General features: G+C 39.2%; 1 protein-coding gene across 3 annotated transcripts in view; it reads left to right on the top strand.

The window, feature by feature from the left end:
- The window catches only part of LOC106052405 (protocadherin-11 X-linked-like), a 240552-nt gene that overhangs the window by 54211 nt on the left and 165333 nt on the right, over positions 1-21008 (top strand). For all 3 annotated transcript variants that reach the window (XM_056034424.1, XM_056034425.1, XM_056034426.1), the window contains exon 2: positions 12225-12274. The gene's annotated coding sequence lies outside the window, so the exon portion shown is untranslated. The remainder of the gene's footprint in view (positions 1-12224; positions 12275-21008) is intronic.

Raw genomic sequence — 21008 nt, 5'->3', positions numbered from 1 at the left:
AGTTTCTCCATGGGGGGGGGGGTGCTCTATTACGAAACGGTGGAGGGATGGTGCACTGTCCATTGTGTCCACTGGATATTGGTTCTTCCAAGTGGACACATTAAGTGAAGATAATATTCACGTACTTGTTCTCACACGATCTAGAGATCTAAATCTATCCATCCCAGTGTCACTACAGCCCACGGAGGGCCCTGGCTTGCTCTAGCACATCTCTCCATTCTGATCTATCCTGTGGAGGGCCCTGGCTTGCTCTAGCACATCTCTCCATTCTGATCTATCCTGTGGAGGGCCCTGGCTTGCTCTAGCACATCTCTCCATTCTGATCTATCATGTGGAGGGCCCTGGCTTGCTCTAGCACATCTCTCCATTCTGATCTATCATGTGGAGGGTCCTGGCTTGCTCTAGCACATCTCTCCATTCTGATCTATCCTGTGGAGGGCCCTGGCTTGCTCTAGCACATCTCTCCATTCTGATCTATCCTGTGGAGGGCCCTGGCTTGCTCTAGCACATCTCTCCATTCTGATCTATCCTGTGGAGGGCCCTGTCCTGCTCTAGCACATCTCTCCATTCTGATCTATCCTGTGGAGGGCCCTGTCCTGCTCTAGCACATCTCTCCATTCTGATCTATCCTGTGGAGGGCCCTGTCCTGCTCTAGCACATCTCTCCATTCTGATCTATCCTGTGGAGGGCCCTGTCCTGCTCTAGCACATCTCTCCATTCTGATCTATCCTGTGGAGGGCCCTGTCCTGCTCTAGCACATCTCTCCATTCTGATCTATCCTGTGGAGGGCCCTGTCCTGCTCTAGCACATCTCTCCATTCTGATCTATCCTGTGGAGGGCCCTGTCCTGCTCTAGCACATCTCTCCATTCTGATCTATCCTGTGGAGGGCCCTGTCCTGCTCTAGCACATCTCTCCATTCTGATCTATCCTGTGGAGGGCCCTGTCCTGCTCTAGCACATCTCTCCATTCTGATCTATCCTGTGGAGGGCCCTGTCCTGCTCTAGCACATCTCTCCATTCTGATCTATCCTGTGGAGGGCCCTGTCCTGCTCTAGCACATCTCTCCATTCTGATCTATCCTGTGGAGGGCCCTGTCCTGCTCTAGCACATCTCTCCATTCTGATCTATCCTGTGGAGGGCCCTGTCCTGCTCTAGCACATCTCTCCATTCTGATCTATCCTGTGGAGGGCCCTGTCCTGCTCTAGCACATCTCTCCATTCTGATCTATCCTGTGGAGGGCCCTGTCCTGCTCTAGCACATCTCTCCATTCTGATCTATCCTGTGGAGGGCCCTGTCCTGCTCTAGCACATCTCTCCATTCTGATCTATCCTGTGGAGGGCCCTGTCCTGCTCTAGCACATCTCTCCATTCTGATCTATCCTGTGGAGGGCCCTGTCCTGCTCTAGCACATCTCTCCATTCTGATCTATCCTGTGGAGGGCCCTGTCCTGCTCTAGCACATCTCTCCATTCTGATCTATCCTGTGGAGGGCCCTGTCCTGCTCTAGCACATCTCTCCATTCTGATCTATCCTGTGGAGGGCCCTGTCCTGCTCTAGCACATCTCTCCATTCTGATCTATCCTGTGGAGGGCCCTGTCCTGCTCTAGCACATCTCTCCATTCTGATCTATCCTGTGGAGGGCCCTGTCCTGCTCTAGCACATCTCTCCATTCTGATCTATCCTGTGGAGGGCCCTGTCCTGCTCTAGCACATCTCTCCATTCTGATCTATCCTGTGGAGGGCCCTGTCCTGCTCTAGCACATCTCTCCATTCTGATCTATCCTGTGGAGGGCCCTGTCCTGCTCTAGCACATCTCTCCATTCTGATCTATCCTGTGGAGGGCCCTGTCCTGCTCTAGCACATCTCTCCATTCTGATCTATCCTGTGGAGGGCCCTGTCCTGCTCTAGCACATCTCTCCATTCTGATCTATCCTGTGGAGGGCCCTGTCCTGCTCTAGCACATCTCTCCATTCTGATCTATCCTGTGGAGGGCCCTGTCCTGCTCTAGCACATCTCTCCATTCTGATCTATCCTGTGGAGGGCCCTGTCCTGCTCTAGCACATCTCTCCATTCTGATCTATCCTGTGGAGGGCCCTGTCCTGCTCTAGCACATCTCTCCATTCTGATCTATCCTGTGGAGGGCCTGGCTTGCTCTAGCACATCTCTCCATTCTGATCTATCCTGTGGAGGGCCCTGTCCTGCTCTAGCACATCTCTCCATTCTGATCTATCCTGTGGAGGGCCCTGTCCTGCTCTAGCACATCTCTCCATTCTGATCTATCCTGTGGAGGGCCCTGTCCTGCTCTAGCACATCTCTCCATTCTGATCTATCCTGTGGAGGGCCCTGTCCTGCTCTAGCACATCTCTCCATTCTGATCTATCCTGTGGAGGGCCTGGCTTGCTCTAGCACATCTCTCCATTCTGATCTATCCTGTGGAGGGCCCTGTCCTGCTCTAGCACATCTCTCCATTCTGATCTATCCTGTGGAGGGCCCTGTCCTGCTCTAGCACATCTCTCCATTCTGATCTATCCTGTGGAGGGTCCTGTCCTGCTCTAGCACATCTCTCCATTCTGATCTATCCTGTGGAGGGCCCTGTCCTGCTCTAGCACATCTCTCCATTCTGATCTATCCTGTGGAGGGCCCTGTCCTGCTCTAGCACATCTCTCCATTCTGATCTATCCTGTGGAGGGTCCTGTCCTGCTCTAGCACATCTCTCCATTCTGATCTATCCTGTGGAGGGCCCTGTCCTGCTCTAGCACATCTCTCCATTCTGATCTATCCTGTGGAGGGCCCTGTCCTGCTCTAGCACATCTCTCCATTCTGATCTATCCTGTGCTCTACGTCTCCATGCCCGGACTCTTAGCTGTTGTAGTTCTGCCTCTAGGTCATCAAGCCAACGCAATAGTAGTCTGCGTTTTTCTTAAACAAAGCTTATCAAAGTTGAGGAACTCCGCTCTTACAACTATATCTATCAATAACGTAGAAGTTATTTCCCTTGTTCGATATCACACAAAATAATTTGTAACCAATAATTAATTGACTCATTAGTTGTTGTTGTTTGTTTATTGATTCGTGTTTTGTTAGGTACACTAAGGTATTGTTTAAAGTCTCAACTTGGTCGGAGAATGGCTGTAGGAGAAATAGCGTTAACAACTATTTAAGGGGACTAAACTCTACTCATTTAGCCATATCTGTAAATATTGAAGGATTAAATTTCCCTTGTTTGTACCAAATAAAATAAGTATCAATAATTAATGGACTAATGGGTTTAATATTTTTTAAAAAAAGTGTGTCTTGTCTATTTCAATAAATAATTGTGCAAAGTTTTAACTTGATCCAAGAATTAGTGTGAAAAAAAAATAGTGTGTACACACCTTTTACCAGACAGACGTACAGACAGATAGACATCGAAAGTGAGTTCTATAAGCTTTGCTTTGAATATTGATCATTAGGTCCTCCTATTCACTCTAATAACAAAAAAGTTTTAGCTTTAGATCTAGAATATGTTGATCTAGATCCAGTTGTAATATACTGATTATGTCAAGGCTATACACTTGAAACAAACATCAGTTCGCTTGTAGTCATTGCTGTTCTTTATTTTGACTGTGTCTAGAGCTTCATGGTTAAAAATAAAAAATAAAAGCGGAAAAATCATAGGAGAATGGAAAAAGCTTTTTTTTTTAAATTTTAATTTGAATTATAGTTTTAATTAATTAATTAATTAATTGCTATCAAACATTAGTAGACTCAATGTCGGCTTTAAAAGAACATATTGGGATGAAACTGAAAAAAAACAAAAAATAAATAAATCATTTCCGGTAAATCTACACCGTGCGGTTTCCATCGAGAATATCTATTATTTGTTCCATTTCCACAGTAAGCAATAACTTTTTACATTTTCATATTTTTTGACAATCGGAAGTGGGGGAATAATTAGCGGTGAGTCACTCAGTCAGGGCTCTTGTATATACATATATACTGTTGTGCAATAGTTATAAAATAACATTGTTTATGCACAAACTAGAGCTGTCACTTTGGATAAAGTTATGTTATAAATACGACTATTTTGAAACTCTATGCGACATATTGGATAAGCATTTGTCTTCTTAAGTGGCTGAAATGATGTAAACAACATTAGATTACGAGTGAGATGTTGTCCAAGATTTGCGTCATTCCTCTATAAATCTATTTGATCTATCCTTCAATGCCTGTTTGAAAGTGTAAACTAAAGCTGCGCTGCTTTCTCTGAGAATATTTTAAAAGAAACCAAAAGGAGGAAAAAAAAAAGACGTTACAATTTTCTTAACTAACATAAATGTAAGTTTGAAACAATTGTCTCCCTTGAGGGACACGATTTCAAAATAAAAGAAGAAAACTTTACAATGAATCTTGGGATAGAGATGGAAGACCTTTTATAATCTCACAAAAAGGTTTATCATGTTAGCTTAATTAAATTATTACCTCCAGCGACTAATGAACCAATCAATCATTTGATTTTTTTTTAAATACACATAATAAAAAAAAAAGTGAGAGCCAGTGGCCTGGTGAAAATGTTCCCCGCGAGCCACCGGCAATACTGAGACAAACAGACATCATAAAAGACGCAGAATAAGCGAGAGGTTTTGAGTACAGCTTTGGGGGGCGTTGGCTGAGTTGTTCAGCGCTTGTCTTACGAACCTGGAGTCCTGGGTAAGAATCTCGGTGAAGACTGGGATTTTGAATTTAGGGATTTTTTAGGCGCCTCTAAGTCCACCCAACTCTAATGGGGTACCTGGCTTTAGTCGGGAAAAGCAAAGGCAGTTGGTCGTTGTGCTGGCCACATGATACCCTGCTCTTAACCGTTAGCCAAAGAAACAGATGACCTTAACATCATCTGCCCTAAAGATCGCAGTGTCTGAAAGGGGAGATTTTTTATTGTCTTATAAGTAGAGTTTTAGACTCCGAGACGTTAACCTGCAAATACGTAAGAGTAGAAAATACTTATTTATGAACTAGACGTCTGTATTTTATAAGATAAGATAAACACACACACACACACACTGACACAAGCACACTGGCGTGTTGTGACAGAATATATTAGAACTCTAAACAGATTTTTTTTATAGGTCTTTTGCTTTCTTTCAGTGCTAAATCTAGGACTTATACTACTAAAGCCCAGAGCGGACAGGGTGTCAAATAGACCCGGACACTACCATACGATTCGGCCCACAACTTGATGCTTATGCTAACGCTATGCACAAAACTGAACGCATGTATGCAAACGTGGGTGTCTATAACGTCTGGTATTTCTACACGGAAATAGACTTAAGGGGCTGTAGGACATCTCATTAGTAAACAAAAACAAAAAATAGAAAACACTGCATCATAATTTTAATTAATGTATTACATTGTTTTGATATAAGTAAAAGAGTAAAGCTTAAAACTTGATGGTTGCCTCTGCGTGAGTTATACACTCTAGAGTGTGGTCTCGATTGTCACGGGTTCGAATTCTGACAGCGGTCGCGAATCCTCCATTCCATCAATGACAATCCATCAACGAGTAAGTGTCCGTACCAGTGGCTCTACAGACTGCTGGAAACATAACTACATTATAACATTAAGAAATACTTATTACGTTCAGGGATCAGGTTTAGATTCAGTCGAGGATGTTCAGACCAGTTCGACTTCTTTAAGACTATAAAAATATAGGTCTCATGTTGTGTGTTCATCTCTTAGTGTGTAAAGAGAATTGAAACTCAGAGAAACACGGTTTACGGTGAATCAATGGACCTCATTCACCAATCGTAAACAAACAACATTTAGTCACGTGATCTTATTGATAAAACAACGAAAAAAAAACTGTCACGTGACAACCATCATGAATTAAACATCAGATCGTAAATTATATAGAAGAGATAGAGCACCACGTGGCTAAATGTTATTTGTTTACGATTGGTGAATGAGGTCCATTATTTTTGGAACATGTGGCTAGTATTACACTCTAAGAATGCAAATATCTATACTATAAAGTAGAATGTGAGGTGTATGTATGTGACTTATAGACATCAAAACCGCTTGACCAATCTTGATAAAACTTGGCAGGAATGTTTCTTGGGTACCAACTTAGACCGTAGTGTATGTATTGTAGCCCTAAAACAAACTTAAGACCCTTAAAAAAAATAAAGTTTTCCGAATCTATTAAAGCTATAGTATTTATGGATCTAGGCCATGTCTACAATGTTGACATGAGAAAAGATCGAAAGGATTTAGACCTAGATCTAATTTTAAGAAATACACTTTGCGCAGATAGTTTTTTACTTTGACACATGAAAATACAAAAAAAGATCCATTGATTTCATTATATAATAAAATTAACCTTCAATTTTGTGTTTCAAAAGCATTTTTTACATTAATTAGTTACTTATATTTGTGACTACAGATCTCCTGACAAACATTCTTTCATTAGACGATACCGTAATGAATCGCGTACTAAAAATTAATTCGTTTAATTATTTACTTTATAATCCCATCCCTAAATCTAAAACTCTAATTCAACTCTAAGATGATAAAACTTCTCTTCGCACAGATAGTTTTATACTTTAACACATTAACATACTAATTATAGTCCATTCATTTCATATTTTGATCAAATAAACATTCAAATTTGGTTTTCTAAAGCATTTTTAAGAGACTACATTCGTTTATGAAAGCTGCGAAGCCGAGTTGAGATAGGCCTATATTCATTCATGAATCGCGTACTAAAAATTATTTCGTTTAATTGTTCACTTTATAATCCCATTCATTTATCAAAGCTATCGCTCTTTTCGTTTTTAATAGATATGAATGTATCGACTTCGGGTAAACCCATTTTCGCAAAACTAATTTTATTTTCGTAGCGAAAAAGAAAAAACTTGAAAGGATCATTAGCTAAGTTTAACATACATCTAAATCCAATCCACTAGATTAGTGTACACCAGTGATTCCCAAAGTGGTCTATATAGACCCCCAGGGGTCTACGAAGACTTCCAAGGGTCCACGAAAGGTAAAAAGGGAATCGGGGGTCTATGAGATGTGCTAGGGGGTCTACGATAAAGAATCTCAATTCAGCATGTCGTGACTTTAATTTTGACAATAGGAATTTTTTCATACACATTTATGATCTGTACCTTAGGAAATTCTTAAATTTTTTTATCCAACTGATTGAATGAAAAGTTGTTTTATTTAATTTAATTAACTATATTGAAATAGTGTAGTTTTGTCTAGTTATAACTTTAACAAAAATAAATGTAGACTGTACAGCGTTAAGTATTTGAAATTGAATTTCATTACTGCCTTGTCATACAAGCGAGTGTTAATGCGGCATTTTTTATGCTGCTATTAAACCAATTAAGCTGGAGGATCATTTGAGATGATGCCACCCTCATAAGAAGATAAAAATTTGCAAAACTTTCAAACACTCAAAGATGAAGTTCAGAATACACCCACAAAATCTCTCTTTGACCTGATATTGAGAAGATGATTATAGTAAAATACTGAAAACCTCACACGATATGCAAATTATTGATTTTACCAGCCGTTGAAGAAATTGTACAAACTCTTACACAAACTTATATCATTAAAAGAATTTCATGTTTGGGTTTTGTGGCCGGTGTCTTGTTTTGGGACTCTTGATGAAGAATGCAATTTTGAAGACATGGTTGGCATTCTCTGGTGAGACTCCAAAAGGACAAATTTCAACGGTCCGAATTTTGAGATTCCGGAACATATGTTTTCTCATTATGATGTGTACGGTTCTGATGTGAAATATTATAGGTGGTCCTATCGGGATAGTTTATTATAGCTGTCATCTTTCTTGTATATCGAATGATAGCTTGATCAAGAAAAAATTTAACTGTTTGGTGAACTTGGCTGATTCGCTAGCATGGTAGCTGTCAGCTCCAATGCTCCTATGTCTTCTCTGTGGTTGTCATAGAGCTCAGTAGTTACAATGAACTTATTTTTTAAATTATTTTTTTTCCATTGGGCCATTCAATGAGTATTCCAGCTCCTCCGTTTGTGGGGGCTTTCTGAGAACCATCCATGCAAACTCTGACCCATTGGTTGTTAGGGCAATGGATTTGTAGAAGAGCTCACTAAATTCTTGAGCTCTGTTGAAATATTGTCAAATATTACTTTCTTCTTATGTAAGTCTTTGAAATGACAAATTTCTACAAACAACATATTTCTCTATACTGCTGGCTGAGTCAACCTTGTCTGGTAATGAGTTTTTTTATTCAAATTATTATGGCTCAAGTAAACCACGAAAAACTGCTCTTTGTGAAAACTTTTACAATGATACTTAAGCACATTAATGTTTAATGTTTTGAAGAAGAACTTCAAAAAACATCAAATCCCTATATGAAACATAATCTCCAAAGCAATGGAGCTTGCAAACCTTTAAAATAAAAAAGTTTCCGATGTCTTTAGTGATTGTATGCTATATATGTATTAACTGTTATATAATGGGTTTAAATTTGAATTTTGTTAAAAAATTAATTCAACTTAAAATGTAGTTTTAAATTACTTTTTCACTCCTCGTGTCACTGGTTAGAAATTATTTTAAACAAAATTTGAAATTGGTGAATTTTCAAAAATTCAATATAACTTAAGCAGGGGGTCTACGGAAAACCAGAAAACATGTCAAGGGGTCTACGAGACAAAAAAGTTTGGGAACCACTGGTGTACACAAACTTAGACCCGCAGGCCGCGGGTAATGCCAGGCTAGTCTCTATATATAATTCTTTTCACGAGATTTGAATGAGTTTTCAAAAGATTTTAATAATTTCAGGAGATTTCCAGGACTTTTTCGTATATTTTGCAATTTCAGGAGATTTCCAGGAGCTCCTGGTAAATCAGGTGGCCGCGGGAAATCTGTTATAAGTTATAAAATGGTTTAATTTAATAATTTACACCTAGAATTAGATCGGGTTCTATGAAAGTGAGAGGCCCACTGCGGTCGCATAGGTTGCAGTGATCTAAGGCGGCCCTGCAAAATAGCGGCGTATGCTCCGCCTTGGGTCAACTAGTCTTTTATAAAACTTAAGGTGAGGTCAATTAAATTACGGAACTTACTGACAATTAATGTGGCCCAGTTGGTAGTCCCACAGGCTAATTTAGTCACTTTACAAAGCATCTTTTATGGACTATTATGTACTGCAGGTTTGTAGCCTATTTCGCTACATTAAATCTACTTAACAAGTGCCAGGGTTAGTGAAATATCAAGAAGTAGCGCTCTTCCTGTGAGACATCACTACAACAAAATGGCTTTCTTACATCATAGCAAATTGTTTTTACATTTTCCGTTCACGACACTGTCAGACAGGAGGACAAGAAACACATGAAAGGAGAGAGAGAGAGAGAGCGAGAGAGAGAGACAAACAGAACAGGAAGGGTAAGGGACATATTAGTCTTTAAGCAGACACTATCAGACAGGGTAGAACAATCTAGGTCAATCAATAAGGTACTATTTAGTCCAGTGGGGAAAAAGGGGAGCGGACTGCCCTGAAGAGGATAAGACATTACGTGGGAGGGAGGGAGTAGATGTTGTGATGAGGAGTGAGAGGTGGCTGAATCAGCTGATGGACCACAATAAAGAATGACACCCCGCACACAGCCTCCTTTACCACCTACCCAGACTTCCTCACAACTATATCCTCTGACCTGTTGCGTGTTACAACTGACACCCTAAGCTCTGACCTTGAAGCTTCGGGAAGGTTTTCTTTTAAAAGAATGTACTGAATTTGTTTAAAAAAGGATAAAAACTGATTGATTGATGAATGATTGATTAATCTCTCTACTGATTTATTGGTTTATGTTTGATTGATTAATAAGTTGATTTATAATTGTTTTATTGACTTAGCAAATGATTTATTAACTTGGCAAATAATTTATTTATATATAAGTGATTGATTAATTTCTTGTCTCAGAGATTAATCTCATAACTGATTGACGGAATGGTTAATTTAAGATCGATTAATTCATTTCAAGTTTTATGAATTATTTAATAGAATAGATTTAGAGTTAGATTAATTCATATCACGATTGTTTGATTTACTGATTCTATCATTGCCCGATTGACAATTATTAATATACTAGTCGACCAATGGTGTAGCATCCGCCTCTATTTTACAGGGCCGACCATAGGCCAGTGCAACCTATACGCCCGCATTGGGCCCCGCACTTTCCTACGACCCGCGCTGATTCTAGGTGGATACATTATGAAATTAAACCATTTTATAATTTATAATAACAGATTTCCCGCGGCCTCCTGTCGATTTACCAGGAGCTCCTGGAAATCTCCTGAAAATGTAAAATATACGAAAATATCATTGAAATATCCGGAAATTATTAAAATCTTTTGAAAACTCAAACAAATCTCCTGAAATATATAGACAAAAATTGTCATTTTGGTGTGTCATTCAATATGGAAAAAGCCAATCCTACGCGCGATAATAACAAAAAGCATTATGCATTAGCCGTAATTGTGTAATCTGGTGAAAAAAGCTTCTCGCGCCTCAAACTAATGAAGAATTACTTAAGGTCACAATTCTCAAAGATAGATTGAAACATTTGGTAATTCTTGCTATTGAGCGTGATCTACGTAGGAAACAGAATTATTATGATATACTGTATGACTTTGCTACACGCTAGGCTTGTAAAGTAATTCAGTACGTAGTAAAAAATGGATAAAATGCAAAGACAATTTATTTTCTAATACAAACTCTTAAATTTCACTTATTATCCGTATCCCTAACCCAAACTGGGCCCCAGAAATCCGTTTCAAATAGGGCCCCACAATGGTTAAGGCCGGCCCTGCTATTTAGTAACGGGTGAAAACTACTTGTTCTCCCCCCCTCTTTTTTTTTTCGCCTCTAAAATTACGCGGGTAACTCTAGTCCGTCCGACGCGCAGAAATGAAAAAGTGATCTTTCCATCACGTGGTGTTCAAACTCTTGAGCCATGAAGAGAATTAAATAGAGGGATAAGTCAAATTGAATTATTTTATTTTTACGAATAATTTGATTTAATAGCTGTTTGATTGATTGGCTAATTGATTAATAATTAGTCGATAAACTGATAGCTTAATTTAAATGTATGACCTAATGAATAAGAAATGGACAATCTAATTGATTTCACGATTAAACGTGAATGGAAATGAATAAAAACAATTTACAAAAAGAAATTAAATTGAATTTAATTTATTCAACACTAGACTGGATATAGAAATAACAAAACTCCAATAATACAATGTTAAACAAATAGGCCTACCGTAATGATTTATAATCATCACTCCTTTGAGTTCCTCATGGAACATAGGGCCTCGACAAAAACACGCCACCCTCCACGGTCTCTCGTACTAATTAGGTACCAAAAAATAAAGTGTTGAAATTAATTTGTAATTCTGGTCACAAACTTTGCAATGAATATTTCCTTTTTGTTACGTGTGTCCACGATTGCCAATTGATTCTACAATTATTCCATGCACCACAGCTGCATGAGGGCATTCTCCATGGAGTCATTAGGTGCCGCTTTTACGCACTGTGTAAAAAAAAAAAAAAAACACGCGCTGAGAGAGGAGATCTAAAAAAAAAGGGGTGGGGCGGGTGGCGTCTCACTCAGCGTGCTTTTAGAGCGAAATCGTGTCCGAAAATAGCCATCTGACCCCCAGTCAATAATATTTCAAAAGAAAATTAGAAGCAGACATGGAATAATGATTTCACCTGCTGGTTTATTTATTACCCCCCCCCCCCTGTTAGAGGTTCACCATTATCAGTTCAAAGGAAATGCGCCTTTTAATGCCACAAATTCTGTTCGAAAATGTGTAATTGAGGAGTTTATCTTTTTGAAGATCTTGAGTTTGGTCGGTGATACAATTATATTAACTATATCAAAAAGATCTAATGAAATTTTTGAGACAGTTCAAAGCATCTTATTGTTCTAATGACAGTATAAAATATTTGTGTCATTATTAGAAGCACAGGGTATCATTTTCTCCTAGTATCTGGTGGTGTGTGGTCTCCTAGTATCTGGTGGTGTGTGGTCTCCTAGTATCTGGTGCTGTGTGGTCTCCTAGTACCTGATGGTTTGTGGTCTAGTATCTGGTGATATTTCTAATTCTAAGGTTGATTGATTCCTTGAGATATTTAGAAGGAAAGAAATATAAGTACCTTTAGATTATTCTAAACAATGAGGTGTTTTTTTTTTCACAGGATGAGCTACAGGAAAACACAACTAAGATTTTAAAAGGACACAGTAAAAGGTAAGTCTTCGTGTACATATAATAATAAAAGATAAAGATAATTTTAGCTTTTATATAGCGCTACTTTCATGCTTATTGCATGCTCTGAGCGTTACTTTCATGCTTATTGCATGCTCAAAGCGCTATGGTCCAATCTCATTTGTAAACCAGTGGGGGAGAGGGGTATCTGAGTTTCGGCGATCAGTAAATAAAATTCTGCCCGAGTCGGGTGTCGAACTTCGAGCCCCCTTCATAGGTAGCCAAGCCAAGTTCAATCGTATTTAGCCTCTTGACCAGGTTTTCCATTTATATATATGTTAAGGCGGTTGGTCGTTGTACTGTCCCCATGACACCCTCATTAACAGTGAGCCACAGAGATGACCTTTACAACATCTGCCCCTAGTTACATCGCATGTACTGAAAGGGAATACTTTTACTCTCTCTCTCTATCTATATATATGTATACTGTCTCATCTTTAAAATGAAGCTATTTTTATATTTGAATCATCGAAAGAAACTTCAATCTCTTGACCTCACAAAACAATTTTTTCAATAAAATGTGTGCATTTTTACAAACTAGGTCAAATGGGGCCCCATCGTCTCCTTCCGCTAGTTCTTAATAATTCCCTGGCCTGAAAGACACAATGCCCTAACTTTCAACCAAAGGTTGGGACTTCAGTTGTCTGCTGCATGATGCAACTAGTCAAGTGATTAGATCTATTGCTGTTTGTACCCCAAAGTTTGTTGTAAACCTTTGACCTTTCACTAAGCAATAACTTGATCTGTTTCCTATAGTTTACTCTTCTGTTTGCGCCAACAAGTCACCTGACTAGTCAAATGAAAGGAAGCTTTCTTAGACCTATATAGTTAGTTTAGACTACTCTAGACACCTAGCTGTCAAGAGAAGGGCCACCCAAGTAACTAGGCTTGAGAAACACTGCTGTAAATAAATTGTTCTTTTTCTTATCTTATCTTATCTTATATAATACAGACGTTACTTCAAAAAAGAAGATGATTACGTCATGCATTTAGTCATGCATATTAACCAATGACTTAAATTCTGCCAAGTCACTGGTTTTCCTGGCTAGCTCAGGCAACCCATTTCATGCTCTAATAGCACTAGGGAAGAAGGAGTATTTGTACAAATTTGTCCTAGCATATGGGACGAGGAATGTGACTTTATCTTTGTGTCTTTCAGAGTATTTTATTAAATTTTGTTTTTGTATTTGAAGATTATGGTTCAGTGTTTTATGTATGATTGCTACTTTACTTTTGAGCCTTCTATCTTGAAGGCTTTCTAAATTTAGTGATTTCTCTACTATGTATATATATATTTATTCATACATAGGTTTAGGGTTTACTGGGCCTTAGGGTTTGGGTTTTGAAAATAATTACCCCCCCCCCCCCCCAATAAAGTTCTGGCTCCGCTAGTGCTACGAGTAGATATTTGATACATGTTATATTGAAGCGCCTTACTTTAACTCCGGCCAGCTCCAGAATCAGCTCAATGATGTAATTATTCCTCAGGAAACAAGTTGGCCTTCACTGTTTCATGAAACACACTCGGACCTGTTCTCCCAGTTCTGTCAGCACGCCCCCGCGTTAATTGCATTTCCATAATGCATTGCGTTGACTGACTGTACAAACTGTATTCATTGCGTTGACTGACTGTACAAACTGCATTCATTGCGTTGACTGACTGTACAAACTGTATTCATTGCGTTGACTGACTGTACAAACTGTATTCATTGCGTTGACTGACTGTACAAACTGCATTCATTGCGTTGACTGACTGTACAAACTGCATTCATTCGGTTGACTGACTGTACAAACTGTATTCATTGCGTTGACTGACTGTACAAACTGTATTCATTGCGTTGACTGACTGTACAAACTGTATTCAATGCGTTGACTGACTGTACAAACTGCATTCATTCGGTTGACTGACTGTACAAACTGTATTCATTGCGTTGACTGACTGTACAAACTGCATTCATTGCGTTGACTGACTGTACAAACTGCATTCATTGCGTTGACTGACTGTACAAACTGTATTCATTGCGTTGACTGACTGTACAAACTGTATTCGTTGACTGACTGTACAAACTGTATTCGTTGACTGACTGTACAAACTGTATTCGTTGACTGACTGTACAAACTGTATTCGTTGACTGACTGTACAAACTGTATTCATTGCGTTGACTGACTGTACAAACTGCATTCATTGCGTTGACTGACTGTACAAACTGTATTCATTGCGTTGACTGACTGTACAAACTGCATTCATTGCGTTGACTGACTGTACAAACTGTATTCATTGCGTTGACTGACTGTACAAACTGCATTCATTGCGTTGACTGACTGTACAAACTGTAATCATTGCGTTGACTGACTGTACAAACTGTATTCATTGCGTTGACTGACTGTACAAACTGCATTCATTGCGTTGACTGACTGTACAAACTGTATTCATTGCGTTGACTGACTGTACAAACTGTATTCATTGCGTTGACTGACTGTACAAACTGTATTCGTTGACTGACTGTACAAACTGTATTCATTGCGTTGACTGACTGTACAAACTGCATTCATTGCGTTGACTGACTGTACAAACTGTATTCATTGCGTTGACTGACTGTACAAACTGCATTCATTGCATTGACTGACTGTACAAACTGTATTCATTACGTTGACTGACTGTACAAACTGTATTCATTGCGTTGACTGACTGTACAAACTGCATTCATTGCGTTGACTGACTGTACAAACTGCATTCATTGCGTTGACTGACTGTACAAACTGTATTCATTGCGTTGACTGACTGTACAAACTGCATTCATTGCGTTGACTGACTGTACAAACTGCATTCATTGCGTTGACTGACTGTACAAACTGCATTCATTGCGTTGACTGACTGTACAAACTGTATTCATTGCGTTGACTGACTGTACAAACTGTATTCATTGCGTTGACTGACTGTACAAACTGCATTCATTGCGTTGACTGACTGTACAAACTGCATTCATTGCGTTGACTGACTGTACAAACTGCATTCATTGCGTTGACTGACTGTACAAACTGTATTCATTGCGTTGACTGACTGTACAAACTGCATTCATTGCGTTGACTGACTGTACAAACTGTATTCATTGCGTTGACTGACTGTACAAACTGTATTCATTGCGACAGTGATCTGCCTGTTGATGACATGGACGATACATAAAACAAACACGGGGGTGGGGGGGGGGGGGAGAGGCTGTAGGTGCTGACGGACAGAGCGGATTACAGGTTGATAGAGGTACCATCTACTTTGTTTGTTGGAGCGAGCCAGGACTGATTACAGGTTGATAGAGGTACCAGCTACTTTGTTTGTTAGAGCGAGCCCTGACTGACTACAGGTTGATAGAGGTACCAGCTACTTTGTTTGTTAGAGCGAGCCAGGACTGATTACAGGTTGATAGAGGTACCAGCTACTTTGTTTGTTAGAGCGAGCCCGGACTGACTACAGGTTGATAGAGGTACCAGCTACTTTTGTTTGTTAGAGTGAGCCCGGACTGACTACAGGTTGATAGAGGTACCAGCTACTTTGTTTGTTAGAGCGAGCCAGGACTGATTACAGGTTGATAGAGGTACCAGCTACTTTGTTTGTTGGAGCAAGCCAGGACTGATTACAGGTTGATAGAGGTACCAGCTACTTTGTTTGTTGGAGCAAGCCAGGACTGATTACAGGTTGATAGAGGTACCAGCTACTTTGTTTGTTAGAGCGAGCCAGGACTGATTACAGGTTGATAGAGGTACCAGCTACTTTGTTTGTTGGAGCGAGCCAGGACTGATTACAGGTTGATAGAGGTACCAGCTACTTTGTTTGTTAGAGCGAGCCCTGACTGACTACAGGTTGATAGAGGTACCAGCTACTTTGTTTGTTGGAGCGAGCCAGGACTGATTACAGGTTGATAGAGGTACCAGCTACTTTGTTTGTTAGAGCGAGCCAGGACTGATTACAGGTTGATAGAGGTACCAGCTACTTTGTTTGTTGGATCGAGCCAGGACTGATTACAGGTTGATAGAGGTACCAGCTACTTTGTTTGTTAGAGCGAGCCCGGACTGTCTACAGGTTGATAGAGGTACCAGCTACTTTGTTTGTTAGAGTGAGCCCGGACTGACTACAGGTTGATAGAGGTACCAGGCAGTACCAGCTACTTTGTTTGTTAGAGCGAGCCCGGACTGACTACAGGTTGATAGAGGTACCAGCTACTTTGTTAGAGTGAGCCCGGACTTATGACAGTGCGAGGCTGCGCAGATTCACTCTCTAAAGGGACCTTCATACTACTAAAACATAAAATTGTCTACAAAATGAGTTTGTTGTGTTTACGAAAATAAAGGTATTAAGAGGAAACATACAAGGATTCTATTTCTTTCTTCAGAACTATTACATGCTGTTAGATTTATTTCTAGTAGCATGTGTATTTCTATTAATAGAGTAGGGGCCTCTACAAAAATCTATCCCAGAGAATCCACGTGTTCAAATCGGACACTGGGTAAGCGATGGATCTTTGGTTAACCAAAGTGATAGAATGCACTAGACTACTATGGCCTTATTGTACCGAAAACAAAGTTTCGGCCAGTTTTAAACTTTCTCATAGAAAGAGCTCATCATGATACGAACTAGACGAGATACTTAGCGACTCTTTTTCAAGTCACAATCAACCATGTATATATTTTTTTGATTTTTTGTTTTTCTGCCATGTATTAAAATAGACTTGCTGATATCACATTCTTTGTGGCCTACCAGGGAAATGTATTTTTAAAGCTTGATTTGGTACTAATAGTATTTATAATCATATTTATCACATTTTCTATTTTGTTTTATTATTTGATTATGTTTCTGTTGTGTTTTGTTTTGTGAAGCCGATTTCTTTTTTCTTTTCTTTTTCTTTCGTTGAGAGTTAGTTTGTCTTTTCCCTGTCGGATTAGGAAACAACTTTTTTACAGTTGGAAATAGTTTTAAATAGTAGTGACTGGTAGAACAACACAATTGAGAGACTAATCTAAGGATATAATGAGTTAATGTGTCCATGTCATTGAATTGATATAATACTAAAAGTAAGGGAAAAAATATTCATTCATTGATTTAGTGATTACGTGACTAACTTACTGACTAACTAATCATTACATGGATATTTTATTGAAAAACATCAGGCTATTATTTTGTACAATATCAAAATATTGAAATTTGAAATTTAAATTATCTGTTTTATCTCTACAGTAACACAGAATAATTTTTAATTTCAATGTACCTTAAAGTCAGCTGCCAAACTGTGAACACTAGATTCTTAGTACATCTTATTCACTATTTCAAAGCAATGCTGTTTAAAAGCACTGTAGTGACGGATCCAAGAAGACATTTGTACTGGGCAGCCTGGATAGACTGACGGGACTATTGATGCCCTGACACGTGAGAACTCAGCGCTGACCATCTGTCTTTAACCTTTAGTGTGAGTAATGCTGTTAGGAGATGGGGAGCTCACGTACCATTAGAGGCGATGAATGCAGTCCGAGTGGCGCCCCTAACTGGGTGTTCATTTTAGTGGCATCGATCTGGCATCGATTTGTTGTGACTTGTCTTCCTTTGATACATTTGGTTTGAAACACATTCAGTATTACGTGGTTTATATCAACAGACAGACAGAAAGAGACAGAGAGAGAGAGAGAGAGACAAAGAGAGAGAGACAAAGAGAGAGAGAGAGACAAAGAGAGAGAGACAAAGAGAGAGAGAGACAAAGAGAGAGAGAGACAAAGAGAGAGAGAGATGGGCAGAGAGAGAGACAGAGAGAGAGACAAACAGAAAGAGAGAGGGACAAAAAAGGAGAGGCAGAAAGAGACACAGAGAGAGACACCGAGAGAGTGACAGGGAGAGAGAGACAAAGAGAGAGAGAGAGAGAGACAAAGAGAGACATAGAAAGCTGGGGACACAGGGGAAAGAATTAGAGTTAAAGGAGAGAGAGAAAAAAAGTAAGAGACAGACAGACAAAAAGACAGAAAAGAGAAACAAATACAAAAAGAAAGTTGATAGTAAAAAGATTTCTTTGACCCGCTATTCCAAGATGCCAAAGATTACACATTTTTACAAAGGCGCAAACATGGGTTTAGAATACATTGATGTACTAGCCGGTCAGGCACAATAATCTACATGGACAATTTACCGGACGAACGCAATAGTGCCAGATTTACGACAGTATAAGACTAACTGACCGCCTAGGGCCTCTACCTTAAGGAGACCATCACATTTCAAAAATATAAAACACTAAATATATTAAAATGTTAGAAAAAAAAGGAAGGGAAATAAGAATGATTGCTCAAGCACTTTGTTTCTCATTTCACAAACATGGCATGTTTTTTTTTTATTTATTTTAAATTAGGAAGTACATTTCTATTGAAGCTTGAAGAGGGTAGGGAGGAGCCTCAACTGCTGCTCCAGGACTCCACATACTGAAATACAAGTCAACAAAAAACTAACCAGAATACATCTCAACAGAACAAATAAATAAAATAAAGGTCATTCAAAACTTCAACCTCACATTTTACTGAAATAACTAATAGATTATCAGAGACTTAAGACTATATTGGTCGGACTATTCTCTCCTCTGTAAAAGTTTACATAAGGTCTTAACATAACTTCTATGTCGCTAAAGTCTATTTTGAGCACAAACTCTTGGAATATAATCATGCTGACACACACTGTTGGAGGCGCGGTGTGGTAATTCGCTTGTCTTCCTAACCGGGGGTCCCGGGTTCGAATCCTGGTGAAAGACTGTGATTTATAATTTCAGGACGATTCTGAGTCCACCCAGCTCTAATGGGTACCTGACATCAGTTGGGAAGAAGTAAATGGTTGGTCGTTGTGCTTGCCACATGACACCCTGGTTAACCGTGGACCACCGACACAGATGCCATTTACATCATCTGCCCTATAGATAGCAAGGTCTGAAAGGGGAACTTTTCTGACCGGGGGGGGGGGGGGTTACTGACAAGCCAATATCAGAGTTTATTGTACTGTTTCAGAACTACAACTGTAACAACAAACTGTTAAGTGAAATAATTGTCCCAGAGCTCTCCTAGACTTGGAGGTGTGAAAGCTACCAGTAATTTGTAGCGCTCTTCGTCAGAACAATGTGTTAGCTAATGTCCCAGACTATGTCCCAGATAATGCCGCGAGATGTGCCAACCTTAAAACGGAAAACAGAAAATTAACGATCTCTCGTTCCATACACTGTCTTCTTGTGTTCTCCGTTTCTCTTTCGTAGCAGGCGTGTTGTTCGCAAACCTCCAAGTAGTCCCCACATCCCGCCCCCCCCCCCCCCAACGCCACCCGTTACACTGCCTGAGTTTGTATTGTTCTTAAACACCGCGACACATTAAAAACTTGCTGCGCGATTTTGAAATATAAATACATGACGTCTTTACCTAACGTCTTGACGTGACTTCCCTGTCTAATTTCTATACATTACGTCTTTACATGCCTAATTTCTATACATAACATCTCTACATGGCTTCTCTGCATAATTTCTATACATAACATCTCTACATGGCTTCTCTGCATAATTTCTATACATAACATCTCTACATGGCTTCTCTGCATAATTTCTATACATAACATCTCTACATGGCTTCTCTGCATTATTTCTATACATAACATCTCTACATGGCTTCTCTGCATAATTTCTATACATAACATCTCTACATGGCTTCTCTGCATAATTTCTATATATAGCGTCTTTACATGCCTTCTCTGCCTGATTTCTATACATAACGTCTTTACATAAAGTCTTAACATGCCTTCCATGCCTAATTTCTATACATGACGGTATTACATAACGTTTTTACATGCCTTCCCTGCCTAATTTATATACATAAATTCTTTACATGCCTTCTCTGCCTAATTTCTAGACATGACGTCTTTACATGCTTTCCCTGCCTAATTTCTATACGTGACGTCTTTACATAACGTCTTTGAATGCTTTCCCTGCCTAATTTCTATACATAATGTCTTTACATGACGTCTTTATATAACGTCTTTACATGCTTTCCCTGCCTAATTTCTATACATAACGTCTTTACATGACGTCTTTATATAACGTCTTTACATGCTTTCCCTCCCTAATTTCTATACATGACGTCTTTACATGCTTTCCCTCCCTAATTTCTATACATGACGTCTTTACATGCTTCCCCTGCCTAATTTCTATACATGACGTCTTTACAGAACTTCTGTATGTAACTTTTCAACAACGTCCTTACAAACCTTAAAAGATGTCACATTTTCTTGTACTGATATATTATTTGGTTACTTTATAGACCTTGGCCTATCAAGCCATCTGTTTATGGCTACGTTTAAAAGATTAACGTGAAAATTGCTCAAAACTTTAAAATTAAAATTACTGTCCAAATTGAACACAAGAACACATGACAGTTAAATCTGCAAAGCATTTCAGAAATTTGTGTGTATGTACTGTTTGACGGCCTGGTCTGTTTGAATATAGGAGGCATTGTCTTTACAAATATTTAGTAAACAGGAGAGCAATGCTCTTTTCTACTTTATTATACATTTGATTGAACGTAGCTTAAAAGTATTCCCTCATTTAAAAAAAACAACCCACAACAACGAAGCGTGATAATATTATTTGTTATTTTTGTCGTGAGATTGTTCCAGACATTCGACGTCAGTTTGCGGCATGACAAAGTGACAGATTAATAC

The sequence above is a fragment of the Biomphalaria glabrata genome, chromosome 7 (assembly GCF_947242115.1).
Source record: "Biomphalaria glabrata chromosome 7, xgBioGlab47.1, whole genome shotgun sequence".
Classification (NCBI taxonomy): Eukaryota; Metazoa; Mollusca; class Gastropoda; family Planorbidae; genus Biomphalaria; species Biomphalaria glabrata.
Note: the sequence above shows the minus strand (reverse complement) of the source record. Positions and strands in the feature narration are given on the sequence as shown.